The sequence below is a fragment of the Cynocephalus volans genome, chromosome 14, assembly GCF_027409185.1.
Source record: "Cynocephalus volans isolate mCynVol1 chromosome 14, mCynVol1.pri, whole genome shotgun sequence".
Lineage (NCBI taxonomy): Eukaryota > Metazoa > Chordata > Mammalia > Dermoptera > Cynocephalidae > Cynocephalus > Cynocephalus volans.
This window is the reverse complement of record NC_084473.1, coordinates 41,569,852-41,584,725: the sequence shown is the minus strand read 5'-3', so window position 1 is coordinate 41,584,725 and position 14,874 is coordinate 41,569,852.

Here is a 14,874-nt window from a genome sequence, read left to right as displayed (position 1 = left end):
TGACTCATTTGTTACTTGGCCGAGTGAAAGCACAGGTGAGGGCAATGAGTTCTGCCTGTTGGGAAGTGGTGTTAGCGGGGAGGAGGGTAGCCTCAATAGTTTGTGTTAGATTTACTATGGCATAACCCACCCTGGGTGCGGGCTTGGAGTTGGTGCTCCCATCTATGAACCATGTATGTTGGGACTGCATAATGGCATGTGGAGAGATGTGTGGAAAAGTATTGAGAAAGAGGTCTAAAGACTCCATGCAATTATATTCTAAGGGTTGTGAGTGTTTTGGGATGAGAGTGGCTGGATTTAAGGGAGAGCAAGGTTTAAAGGAGAACTGGGAATTTTCAGTGAAGGTAAGGTGGATAAGTTGTAGGCAAGAAGGGGAGAGAACTGACATGGGCTTATGGCTGAGACAGCCTTGAAGATGATGGGGGGAGCAAATGACTATTTGTTGTCCAAAAGTTAGTTTAGAGCTTTCTTGTGCTAAAAGGGTGACTGCCATCAAGGCCCGTAAACAGGGAGCCCATCCTTGAGCTGTGGTGTCCAATTGTTTGAAAAGGTATGCAACAGGGGAGAAGATATCTCCCGCCTCTTGTCCCAAATCCCCCACCGCCAATCCTTGGGTTTCAGTGACATATAGGATAAAAGGGTGAGATAGATTTGGGAGGGATAGAGCTGCAGTTGTGAGGAGAGCAGCTTTTAATCACTGAAAGGGAGAATGAATAGGCTTTCTGGGATCTAAGGGAATGGCAGGATCCCCATTGGCTGCCTCATAAAGTGGTTTTGCTAGCATGCCAAAATTAGGAATCCATAGGCAAAGATACCCTGCAAGCCCCAAGAAAGAAAGGATTTCACCCTTTGTGGTAGGAGTAGAAATTAGACTCTTGTGATCCACCATTATTTCTCTGGTGTTGGGGGTGAGGTGTACTCCCAAATAAGTAACTGAAGGAGAAGAAATTTGGGCCTTGCTGGGGAACACTCGATACCCCCTGGAGGCCAGGAAATTAAGGAGAGCAACAGTGTGGGCCTGTGACTCCTCATAGGAGGGGCTACAAAGGAGGAGGTCATCCACGTATTGCATTAAAGTGCTAGAGATTAGAGGAAGTTCAGATAAGTCTTGAGTTAAGGCCTGACCAAAGAACTGGGGGCTATCCCGAAACCCCTGAGGCAGTACTGTCCAGGTGAGTTGTTGGGAATGATGTGTATCAGGATCAGTCCAAGTGAAAGTGAACAGGTTTTGACAGGAAGGGTGTAAGGGGCATCTTTGAGGTCAAGTACAGAGAAGAAATGGGTTGTTGTTAGGATTGTGGATAGAAGAGTATAGGGGTTAGAAATGATTGGGGTTATGGGTAAAATGGCCACATTAATGGCCCTGAGTTCTTGAACTAAATGGTATGAGCCATAGACTTTTTAACAGGAAGGATGGGTGTATTAAAAGGCAAGTGGGTAGGCTGTAAGAGATGAGAAGAAAGGAGTTTGTATATGATGGGTTTTAAGCCTATTAGGTGTTTGTTAGCAATGGGGTATTGTGGGACATTAGGGAACAAAGAGGGGTTCCACAACTTAACAAGGATAGGGGAATGGTGCATAGCAATGGAGGGAGAAGAAGTGTCCCATTCTATGGGATTAACCTTGTCTGAGGGGAAGGGGAAGGTGGAAGCCTCAGGGTTCAGGTCTGGAGTGGCCTGTAATAGGAGTGTTGTAGCTGGAGTTAAAGTGTCTAGAGTAAGGGTAGCTTTGAATTTGGAAAGGATGTCCCATCTCAGTAAGGGGCTGGGCATTGATGCATTATTAAAAATTTGTGTGTGAATTGGGTGTGATGTAGAGTGCAGGAAAGGGGTTGAGTGATCCGTGGGTGGTATTTTGATCCTGTGACCCATACTATTGTGATAGAGGATGGGGTTGTTGGTCCTGCATATTCAGGAAGGGTAAAGTAAGTGGTCTCTGTATCGATGACAAAAGAGATCAGCTTACCTGCTATGAGGAGAGTTACCCTGGGCTCGTGCATGGTGATCTCCGTGGGACCCTTGGGCACTGGGCATCATCAGTCCTCCTCCTGGGTAAAGCCAAGAAGCTCTGGTAGGGATGGCCACGGAGCTAGAGGTTGTGCGTTAGGGAATGGGCCGCTCCCTCTCTGGCGAGTGGAACAGTCAACCCCCCAGTAACCAGGCTGTTTGCAGTGAAGACAGGGCCCAGGAGGAGGCCGGGGGTTATGACAGCCCTGTACCCAGTGACCCAGTTGACTGCATTTGAAGCAGTTCCTGGGTGGCTTGCCCCTATAGGCAGCCAGCTTTGGAGTGAATGATCCTTGGATGTCATTAGCCAGGAGCTGGTATTTTGCCTGATCTCTTTTGTAATGAACTTTCTTCTCCTCCTCTCTATTGTTAAAAACCTTGAAAGCAGTGTTGAGGAGGTCTCATTGGGTTGTATTTGGACCAACCTCAAGGTTTTTTTTAGTTTTTTTCTACTATCAGGGGCTGATTGGGTAATGAAATGAGAGTGGAAGAGGGCCATGCCTGCAGGGGAGTTTGGGTCTATATGTGTGTATTTATGTAAAGCCTCAGAGAGGCAGGTTTGGAACTCGCTGGGATTTTCAGTGGATCTCTGTGTGATTTCTCTAAGCTTGTCATAATTGACCAACTTGTGAGTAGCCTTTTGGAGACTGTAAATCAAGTATGTGATCATGTTATCCCAGAGATCCCAATCCCCACGGCTAGCCTGGTAGTCCCATTTTGTGTTGATATGAGGGACAGCAACAGCTCCCACAGGCCATCTGTTATTTTGAGCATGTACCTCATCTGCCTGTTGTTGGGCCATTATCCAGACCTGCTCCCTGTCTTCAGGGGACAAAGTAGTGGTGAGAATCATAAAAATATCATGCCCACTGAGATCATAAGACTGGGTGAGTTATCTGAATTCTTTAAGATATGTGTCCAGGTTGGACTGGAAAGATCCCAGTTGTTTTTCAATTTGGGAGAGATCGGAAAAAGAAAAGGGGATATGGACTCGGACAATTCCTTTCATCCCAGCCACTTCATGGAGGGGGTATAAAGAAGCTGGAGCTGAGGTGGGGTTGTCACCTGACGAAGGGGAAGAAGGGGAGGGGTTGGGTGGCTGAGGACAAGCATCTGGAGACCAGGTGCGGGGAAGAGAGGGAAAAGATGGAGGAGCTGGTGAAGGATCTGGAGCATAAGGAGGTGGTCAGGGAACAGAGTTGTCTGACAGATCAAAAGATTGATCTCAGTCCAGAAGGGGAGGTCGGGGATGAGCTAGGAGAATTTGAGATGTAGGACAGTCTTGGCAGAGAGAAGGATGTGATGGAAGATAGAAGAAGGCTTGAACATAAGGAATCTCTCCAACTTTACCGTTTTGGTGACAAAAGTTGTCTAAATCTGTAAGAGTATCTAAATTGAGAGTGCCATCTTCTGGCCACTGGGATCCATTGTCTAGTTTGTATTTAGGCCAAACCTGATTGCAGTATAAAATGAGGCGTTTGTATTTAATGTCTCTCTCTGGAGGCCAAGAGGTCATAAATTGGCCAGGAGACAGCCTAAGGGCATAGAGCATGGTGGTTTGGATTGTGAGGATCCCACACAGAGGGTGAGAAAGAAAACGAGTAATCCTAGTAGAAGGAGGGTGACAACAAAGTCTCCCTGGAAGCTGAGAGATTGTAAATCGGCCAGGAGACAGCCCAGAGGCATAGAACATGGAGGTTTGGATTGTGAGGACCCCATTTAGAGGGTGAGAAAGGGGGTGATCGGTCCCAGTAGAAGAAGGGTAACACCAAGGAATGTCCTCATTGGTGCACACCTCCTTTTTGAGAGAGAAGCCACCGACTGGCTAAAGGAGCATCCTCCAATAACTGGGGGACATAAGAGGGGTTCCCTCGGCCAGGCACCTGGTCTACAGGAAGTAGACAGTAGTCATAGAAAGTAGTCGGGGGAACCTGTAGAAGTAGGACAGACCTGCTGACTCTCCTTGAATTGAGGCCGATGTTGGATGTGTTGGTCTGAGACTGCAGAAGGAGAGAGTCCCAGAGGCACCCAGTCCTGCAGGTCCAGGAAGGGCAGCCAGGAGGGCCAATCAACCCAAGAGAGGGGATCGTCCAAAGGTCCCAGCCGGACCTTTCCCGGGTTTTGGCACCAAAATGAAAGAAAGTGAGCCAAAATGCTGGGTACCAATCAAGCTTTATTAAAGGAAAAGAATCTGCCGGGCTGCACTCAAAATGGAGGGCAGCACCAGGCGTGGGGGTGGGAGAGCTTATATAGACTGTAAGGAAGGCTGACATAATCAGGGAGGGGTTTGGTGCTGGAGTGGATGATAAGGCTGGCAGATGCAATCAGGTGGAAGGTCACACCCATGCAGAAGTAGAGGAGTTTCAATTTCTCAGAAACCATGAGGTTTCTCATAAGGGAAAGGCTGGTGGCCATTTTGTGCTCATCGTGTGTAAAAATGGCGCTGGTCAAGTCCAAGATGGCACTGGTCATGTCCAAGATACATTACTTATTATATTAAAAAGCAAGCATACAGGGCTGGCCCATGGCTCACTTGGGAGAGTGTGGTGCTGATAACACCAAGGCCACAGGTTTGGATCCCTATATAGGGATAGCCGGTTAGCTCACTGGGTGAGCATGGTGCTAACAACACCAAGTCAAGGGTTAAGATCCCCTTACCGGTCATCTTTAAAAAAAAAAGAAGAAGAAGAAGAAGCGTATATATCATTGTGTCACAAATTTCATTACTAGTTTGGTAAGTGTTTTAATATTGCTGGTTTCCTTTGTAATCTTATCAATTTTATTTTATGTATTTAACATAAAAACATTATTCTAGGGGTTGGCTCACCTGGTTAGAACACAGCCTTCTAACTCGAAGGCTAAGGGTTCAAATCCCCATACCAGCCAGCCACCAAAAATAAATAATAAATAATAAATAAAAACATTATTCTGAGGGGAATCCACAGGATTCATTCACTAAAGGAACCCGCCCTCCCCCGCCATACACACACAAAGAAAAAAAAGGACATGGGTGGGGTAGTAACCCTGCTGTGGACAGTAATCTCCAATTCAGCAAGGAAATTGTTTCTTTTGTTCTACATCACACATAACAGATGCTCAATAGGTATTTATTCAATTGCATTTGGAATATCTCAAGTAGTTTGCTGGATGTTTTCCCTTTCCTCAGTGCCTCTACCCCAAGGTTGGGCCTGCCCCCAGCCCCACTTCCTCCTAAGAGAGGAAGTTGATCAAGCTATCACCATCCTGCATGAAATCCACCCAGCATAGGAGGCCAAAGTAGCTACCTCAGAGCCAGATCCTCCTTTGTGTTTTAAAGCACATGAGATGATTGAGATTATAACACAGTGGGTGGTATCAGAAAAACTTTTCACATGGAGCCCAACTATAAATATTGCAAAACAACAAAATGTTTAAATGTGCTTGGCTGTGGAAAACTCTTAACAACAGCCATTTATGTAAGCAGTTTAGCATTTATGCCCAAATTCATTTATATTATTCTTTGACTTTGTTATGTATTGTTTTCTTTTTATAATAAACTATACATTTCTGCCAACTCTTCATCTTTTGCTTCTTAGTATTATTGCCATTAGCTCATGTAATATGGTGGTTTGCTGGTGCTTCAGAAACCTAAAGGAAACATTGTGCTACTTTTCCCTCATTTTCCTTCAACATCCGCAAGATCTCTTTTCCTGTTTACTTGACTGAAAGCTTTTTTTTCTACTGCCATTGAAGCTGGGCTTGAGTGCTGACCTTAAGAATCTTAAGCAGACTCTGAGGACGGAGCAGACATCAAGGAGTTGAACATAGCAGTAAAGTCACAGGTTGATTATTCTAAGAACAAGCGTGCAGGAATACAGTTGTCAAAAACTCACAAATGAAAAATTCATGATGAAAGGGACATACAGTACTTGAGTGCTATTAGTTTAAAAGGTTTCATAATAAGGCCACATTTAATGTCCTCTAGATAAAGGCCTAATGTTTCTGGCAAATAGCAGAGACCCCAGCAGTTAGATAATTGCTCTGGAGGCAGGTATCTTATCAGGTCCTGGCCACAGGAAGCTTGGAGATCAGGGCTGAAGAATTCAGACTCTGAAGCCAAGTTGAAATGGTGATAGGAAGGAAGCCAGAGACCCAACAGAACAGCAGGAGCAGACCAGCAGCAGAAATGGCTGGAAAATGAGCCAGTGAGAGGCCAAACTAGGGCTTCTTATATTCTCCCTGACTGGGACCAGAACTTGTCCCAAACTATGGGGGTAGATTCAAACCTTACACAAGGGTTAAGTTAAAAGGCTGCAGAGGGTTAGGGACCAAGGACAGGGAGCCCCTTCATAGTGAGAGAGTTTCCAAAGGCTCCAAGGTTGGTTTTTGTTTTGTTTTTAGTTTTTATCAGAAACATTTACAGACAGACAAAAATAGGCAGTAATATTATCTAATGAACCCCATGTAGCTATCACACAGCCTAAACAATTCTCAACACTTCACTATATTGCTTCAACAATCCCTCTCACCAACTTTTTAAAGGTTCAGTTTTAGTCCTCTGATTTCTATACCATCTTCCTTGCAAATGTGTCCTATTCTCATGACTCCAACTGCTGCCTCAATGCATCTGAGCCCAAGTGTGGAGCACCAGCCCCATTCTCTTGATATGTCCTCAGCTGCCTACTGGATTTGTGCATGTCCATGTCCTATGGCACTTCAGTCTGTGGTGCACACCGTTGGTTGACCTATACTGGCTGCTTCCCTACCTCCATCTTGTGCCCTGCTATAGAACCTCACTTAAATTAAGGTATGAGAGGGCACATGCTTTGGAGGAGGCTGAGCTGCTGCCCAGCCCCAGAGATTAATCTTGGTTAGTCCAAGCTATTCCTGATAATTTCATTCCCAATTGTGGATTATTGGTTAATGAACGTGCATATGATACAAGTCAGACTAACGAAAATTGATAGGAAGTAGGCTGGAGGTGGGGCATCCTGAAAAGTTTTCCTTACTCTCACAAAGAAACATGAGAAAAGAACTCACTCTATTCCTTTCTTGGAGCCAGATTACTGCAGTTGTATCTCAGTTGTGCCACGCAGTACCTAGTGACTCTGGACAAGTTACTTAATTTCCCTGTACCTCAATTTCCTTTTGTATAAAATGGGGATAATAGAATCAACTCATAAGACCATAAAAGAACTGAGGCTGACTTTACCCAAGGCCACCTGGCTAACAAAAAGGCAGAACTGAATTTAGGTTTGCATGAATTTCTGTTATGCTGTACTACTTTTTAATTACACACTACTTAATTACACCAAACACTTCCTCATAGACTGTGAGGACCAAAATAATATATGTAAAGTGATTGGAACATGCCTGGCCTATCAAAAGTGCTATGCAAATTTTAGCTATTATTATTACTATTTTGTAAGGATGTGATGTTAGGAGCTATGGCCACCATCTTGTGACCATGAAGGAACAAGCTTGAGGACTGTATTAGTCCATTTCTGTTGCTTATAACAAAATACCTGGAACCAGGTGATTTATAAGAAAATGAAATTATTGCTTACAGTTTCTGAGGCTGGGAAGTCCAAAGACCAGGGAACACATCTGGTATTCAGCAACACAAAGTAGCACATTGTGACATGGTTGAAGCAGAGAGAGAGACTCTCATATGCTCTCCTTTTAAAGCCCTCAGAATCATGCCCATGACCACCATTATTAATCCATTCATTAGGGCATGGTCATGAGACTCTAATCATCTGCTCAAGGCCCCATGCTTCAATTACTATAATAGGATTTCCCACCCTCAACAGGTACAGTGGTGATTAAGCTTCAATACATGGACTTTGGGGGACCCAATTCAATCAATCGACAGCAAGGACAAAAACCAAGTGACTATGCATGAAACAGTGGGAAGGTGGAAAGGACCTCAATCATTGAAGATATTGTCAAGATACTGAATTAAACAACCCTGAAACCACCCTACCCCTGAATTTCTCATAAAGTGAGGTAGTAATTTTCCTTATTATACATACCTCTTTGGGTTGAATTTTCTATTACTTGCAGCCCAAATCATCCTAATTGTTACCTATGCCCCAAACCAAATTTCTTCTCTCTGAAGCTCACTCAAGTTTATTGCTTCTGTCTGGGCATCACAATTTCCTCATTCAGCCTTCTCTATGATTCCCCATATCTAGCCAGTTTTGTCATTGTTTCCTTCCAACTTCTTCTTTTCCTCCATGAACAAAATTACTATTAGCAGCAAAACAAAAACAGAGCAGCTGAAATAGCTCTTATGAAAGGTGAGAGGCTCATATAACATGAAAGTACATGGCCATCTCTGTCTTGGTCACAGTCTAGCACACAGTAGACATTCAACACAAATTTGTTGAATGAATGGAAGGAGGGATGGATGGATGAGACGTTTCCCAAATGAAGATTTTTTTCAAAGAATAACTTTTCAGAGAAAGAAATCATCCTCTGCCACATAAGTTGGGTTATTCAATTAATCGTTAAAGAAAGTTGTTTCAGGACTTTTCAGAGCCTTCGATATGCTTCTGTGTATTAAGAATCAAGAGGGGATTCTCTACTACTCAGTGCCACCCAAGCTTAATTGACCAGAGAGGCATTGTTCTCCAGCTACCATTTTCTGGAGTTCCACAGAGCATAGTTGGAGAAATACTAAGGCAATATTTTTGAATGAGCATGATGCCAAGGCAATATTTTTTGAATGAGCATGATACCACTAGCTAACAAATTAAATTTTACTTGAATAGAAATCAACTTTAGTTGGATTTTCTTTAAAATATAGGGGCAGTATTCTGAAGCTGGAATCTCTCCTCCTCGTTATATAGGACTGAACATGATAATGATATTACATGATAATACAGCAGGTGAAATTTCCTAAATGTCCCAGGGCCTCTGTAAGTTAACATAGAAATCCCACACTCATACCTATAGAGGCCAGGAAGTAAACAAGTGAGGCAGATGAGTATAAAAAACATACAGTGCTAGCATGATACTAAACAGCAATCGATCCTCAGTATTACTATAGGGGAATAATGGTTACCCCTACATAAATAAAAGAAAGCTGATTCAGAGCTCCAGCTAAGTAGTGAATATAGGCCAAGTGTGGCAAAAATATTCCTTTTTTTTTTTTTTCAAGAGAAATCTCAAATCTGGATTTTTATTTAATTTGTTTTTGTGTGTGTGTGTGTGGCTGACTGGTATGAGGATCCTAACCCTTGACCTTGGTATCATAACACGACGTTCTAATGGACCAAGCTAACCAGCTAGTGCTATGACTTTTAAATGTTCAAAAAATATTGCATGGGCCAAAACACAAACCCTTGGGTTGCCAGTTTTAGACAAATCAGTCTATCAACAGCATTATTTAAGATCATCCAAATAACTACATGAACAGTTGTAAATTCAGATTACATAGAACAGGGAGTTAACTCAGCCTGAATTTCTATGTCCTAACCTATTCCAAAGCAAGGAATTTTCTGGAGTTTAAGTATCCAAAAATACACAATGAAAGAAAAAAGACATTTATCCACTATATGCATGTTGTAAATAATTAATATTCATATACATTTTATATATTCATGTAATGTAAAAACTTAGTTGTTACACAGAGAAATTAAGTCTTCATTAGCATCCTGAGAAGATCATACTGTCACTTCTAAACACTACTACAGCAATAATACCTATGTTACTTTAAGGGGTTGGTTGTTTAAATGGATGATTATTAAAATAATGCTCTTAGAAAAATTTCGTTATCTGGATGTCATTAGTGTCTTGCTGTTCAGATAAATAATTTTCTACTATGCTGAAAAAATGTAAACAGATGAATATTTTAATAGATCAAGTATTTGTCAAATTTACCCCGCAAAATTTAGACCACTCTTTTGTCAAAAAAAAGGGAAAAACTCAGGCATTTATTAATAGAAGGTAATTGGAATACAGCAGTTGGTCTCAAACTATTTTTACCAATGACAGCTTTAGGCAGGACAAAAACTCTAGGTCACTCTACACCAAAAACTCTGGATCAATTCACAATCGACATGCTTGCTTTGCTATCTATTCATCCTCATTTTCCAGTGGAAAAAGTGATGATATTAATGAAGTATTACTCTATGGGCCAATTGGGGGAGGTTATGTATGCAACTACTTTTGCAATTCTAGTATGGTTTATTTATATTTGAACAATGTGTACATATCCTAAAGTGTAAACATTAAAAAATTCCATATTAAAACACAATTGATGCAAATATATACTACTGCATGCTGTAAGTTAACCCAAACTCCAGAGTAAACTGATAATGATGAAGCTTAGCTGAGCATACAAAATATAAAAACAGCAACTTTGGGAAACCACAAGCAACCTAAAACAATACTGATGACAACAGTGTCCTTCCTGAAAACCATAGCAGTTTCTACCAACCATATGTGCACGTGTGCTATGGCAGCTTGGCACGCATCCAGTCTTCTTAGAAGAACAGATTTAGACCTCACTAAATGCTGACAAATCACTAATTTTGGTGTGTGAGTACCTGAACTTCATAACCCTTAATAACTCAGTGGGTTTCAGGTAAGCCTTAGTTTCATGTGAAAATGAACATCATTGGAATTGGCTAAGATAATAAAAACTGGGACCATGCTTCTGAGAATGACTTTGAAGAGGTCACAGCCTGCTTAGATTGGTACAATGTGTGAAGAGATCATCTTGTTCATCTCCCTCATATATTGGAGCCCTGAGGAGGGGCCCATATTGGCCTGTACAGGGGGCCTATTTCATTTGTTGCTACTCATTACTGTGTACCATATTAGTGCAGACCATCACCTCCTCACATTTAAAGAAAGCAGTACCTACTGACAGTAAAAGTTACCAGCCCCTAAATTAGTAGACAGCCTAAGGTCTCCACACCATTAATGATGCTGGAAAGTAATAAAAGGAACCTAAGCGCTATTTTCAATATTTCAAAAAAACAAAAGGAAATCATGTATTTACTTGTAATACAATTGCACTGGTCACATTTCTTACTTTCAGTTTGGAATTATACCAACTCTGTGAAGAAATACTGGTTATCTGTTAGTGATCTGAATTTTAGAATAACAGTTTCATGTCTTTGATTTATAAAACATGCTAAATTTATCCTCACTCTACTCATTTTGATCCATTTAAGTGTAATTTTTCCTCTTTCTAGTCAAGTCCTCCCATTTATTTATTTACTTATTTATTTAGTACAGGATACAAAGATATTAATTACAGGGGTGACATACATACAGGAAAGTTGCATGCAATGAAAAATCCAAAGTATACTGTGGATGAGAGAGCTCTGACTCTCTGGGTTTAGGCAAAGTTATTATATAGCAAAAGGTCAGTTATTAAAAATAAGTTCAGGGAAACATCTTAAGAAAATTACGTTAATAATATCATTCACCAGGTATCTTGTGATCTATGAGGCAGAGAGTCTTGTGATGTTAGTGCAAAAGAAAGATGATCTATGTGATTAATAGCTTGTTTCATATGTGAAAGCAAATCAGTTACATTAGCCATATGTAGGAATATAGTACAGCATTCTAGTCCAATCATGGCATAGGTTCCTCCCTGCGCAGCAGTCTGCAAACCCAGCAGTCAGAGTTGTTGTGGGTCTCAGCATATGTAGTGCCCAGGAGCAGAAGGCATCCCAAGAGTTTGATGAGGAGGAAACCAACCAGATAACTCACAGGAATTTTATTGACTGCCCCAGCCCTCGTATTTTGTTGGTATTTACTTCCTGTTCCCATTTCTTCAGTGTGCCTGCAAAGACACTGCAGGTGCAGGAATGTTGCACACAGCAAGGAATCAGACATCTACAGCAGATGAGCGCTCTCCCTCCCATTTTCAAAGTAGAGGCTCAAGATCCTACTACTGCAGCCCTCAGAGATCTGTCACTTCTCTTCAATTCCCCAGCACTTGTTGATTATTTTACTATTCCAATTTCTTAACCCGTGCTAATCCAAATCCCAAATGGGTCTTTGTGTTCTACTTCACTTTAGAATCAGCATTGCACAAATACAAAGCTCTCAATTTGGTAAATGCTCAAGAAATGAACAAAACTCATTTTTTGAATGAAGCTGACTTGAATTTGTAGGGCAATTGATTGAAGCTCTTCTGTTTAATTTATATAGAGTCCTGAAAAAAAAAAAAAAAAAAAAAAACAAGGTTAAGCAGAAGGTTAACAGACTAGATTTTTATCTCCCTAAACATTTTATTATGAACATAGAGAAAAGTAGAAAGAAAATCACAAGGGGCCGGCCCCGTGGCGCACTCGGGAGAGTGCAGCGCTTGGGAGCACAGCGGCGCTCCCGCCGCGGGTTCGGATCCTATATAGGAATGGCCGGTGCACTCACTGGCTGAGTGCCGGTCACGAAAAAGACAAAAAAAAAAAAAAAAAAAATCACAAGAATTATCTGTATACTCTACACCTAGATTCAACAATTGATCATTTTGAGATATTTATTTACTCATATTTTATATCGTTACTGAAACATTTAAAAATCAGTTGCAGAAATCATAACACTTAGATTCTTCAGCAAGCATCTCTAAGAATAAGGAGATTTTCCTACATAACTATAATGCCATTATCATACCTATGATATTGTGAAAAAACAGTCCCCCTCCTTTTTTTTACAACATTGACTTTTTAAAGAAATAGGCAGTTGTAGAAACAGAGTTTTAATGATCTTAAATAACTGTATGGGAAGGACATTTTTCAGTTTCCTTTGTCTGCAAAAGTAGAAGTTCCTGTACTGATATTCTGAGATTTTGAAATTAACCTAATCATCAGTTGATTAGTTCCAAATAAAACAAGCATTGAAAAGTGAAAAGGAAAGTGCGAATTTACAGGGTAATTAAGGGGTTTCAGCAATCACTAGCTACGACTCCTTGAGCAAGTTCTTTAGCTGCTATGAGGTTAATTTCTGTTATGTAAGAGGGAGACCATACATACTTTGTAAAGTAAGGATTACTAGGAGATGATTGCATGAATGCCTAGCATAAAGTAGAAGCTTAGTAAATGCTGATTTCAAGGTGCTGGCCATTTAGTTCAGTTGATTAGAAAGCAGCCTTATAACACCCAGGTCATGGGTTCAGATCTCTGTACCAGCCAACAGCCAAAAAAGAGAGAGGAAAAAATAAATAAATGCTTGTTGCCTTCTTCTAAATCCCAACTTTTAATCTAAGGTTGGGGTATTTTTCAGACTGGTAAATGTCCCAAGTTTGATTCTTTTGAGTATTTTATTGCCAAGACAATTGCTAAACATTATAAAGTCCAAACTGCAGTTTTACATTATATTTTACCTTGCTTTGCTTTGGGGTTGTGCTAGAAAGTAGTATCTGTCTGCCTTTATTTTGAGTTTATTATATAAAGTAATTTCTAAAAAACACTTCTAAAACTAATTTAAGACAAAATTATTACTATTTTAAGTTAACATTTTAATCTAAATATGTTTTCAGTTTTCTTGAGATTGTATTTCTGCTAGTATTATATCTTAAAAATATGATATTTTAAAAATAATAAAAATACAATTTCAAATTACTTGCCTGAAGATATGGACACAGTTCTAATATAACTACTTTTAAAAATTAAAGCGATACACTTTAAACAAGCTTTACCATCTTGCTGGTTCTCTCACTAATGAATCAATAAATCCTCAATATGCGTTCATTCTAAAAAAATATTTGAGACATATTGCTATGGTTTGAATGTATCCCCCAAAGTTCATATGTTGGAAATTTAAACCCCAATGCAATAGTGTTGGGAGGTAGGATCTAATAAGAGGTGAGGGCTAATAAGGTCATGAGGGCTCTGTCCTCATAAATGGGTTAATGTTGTTATCACAGCAGTTTGTTAATTATTGGGCTGGTTATAAAAGTGAATTTGGGCCCCTCTTGCTCTCTCTCTCTCTCTCTTTTTTTTTTTTTTCAAAGAAATGAAATTTATTTCTTACAGTTTTGGAGGCTGGGAAGTCCAAAGTCCAGGGAACACATCTGGTGTCACATGGCAAATGGGCTGAGCAAGAGTCCTCTCTTGCTCTCTTGCTTGCTCTTGCTATCTCTTGCCCTTCTGCCTTCTGCCATTGGGATGACACAGTGTGAAGGCCCTAAACAGATGTCAGCACTATGCTCTTGGACTTCCCAGCCTTCAGAACTGTGAGCCAAATAAATTTCTGTTCATTATAAATTACCCAGTTTGTGGTATTCTGTTACAGCAACATAAAACAGACTAAGACATACATAATACATAAAATTCTAATTTTCTGGACAAAAAACCCAATTAAGAACTAATTGATTATCTTTGAAGTGAAATATCAAATAAGAAGCTAATGATTAAAAGAATAATGTTTCCAAGGTCATAGGTTTGGATCCCCACACCAGCCAGCCACCCCCAAAAAAGTAAAATAAAATAATCCTTTTCAGGAGCTGACCAGTTAGCTCAGTTGGTTAGAGCATGGTGCTAATTACTACAAGGTCCAGGGTTCAATCCCTGTACTGGCCACCTGCCAAAAAAAAAAAAAAAAGAAGAATCCTTTTCAAAGCACTGTTTTAAAAAGGATCCAAAATGGATAGAACAGCTGTGAAAATTCCCTACTTAGATTTCTTTTATATTCATCACTACACTTTAAGATTAAGCTTGACATAGTAAATAGATGTAGAGGGGGGAAAAGAGCCATCTAATAAAACATAGTTTTCATTGTATCATTTTGGAACACAGTTGTTTATCAATAATAAACTAAGTATAATTTTCAAACATATTGTAGTAGTCATCTATTCACAAAGGACAAATATTTTGGTAGTTTTGTTAACACTAAATTTAAACAATTTATGGCAAGGAAACACCAA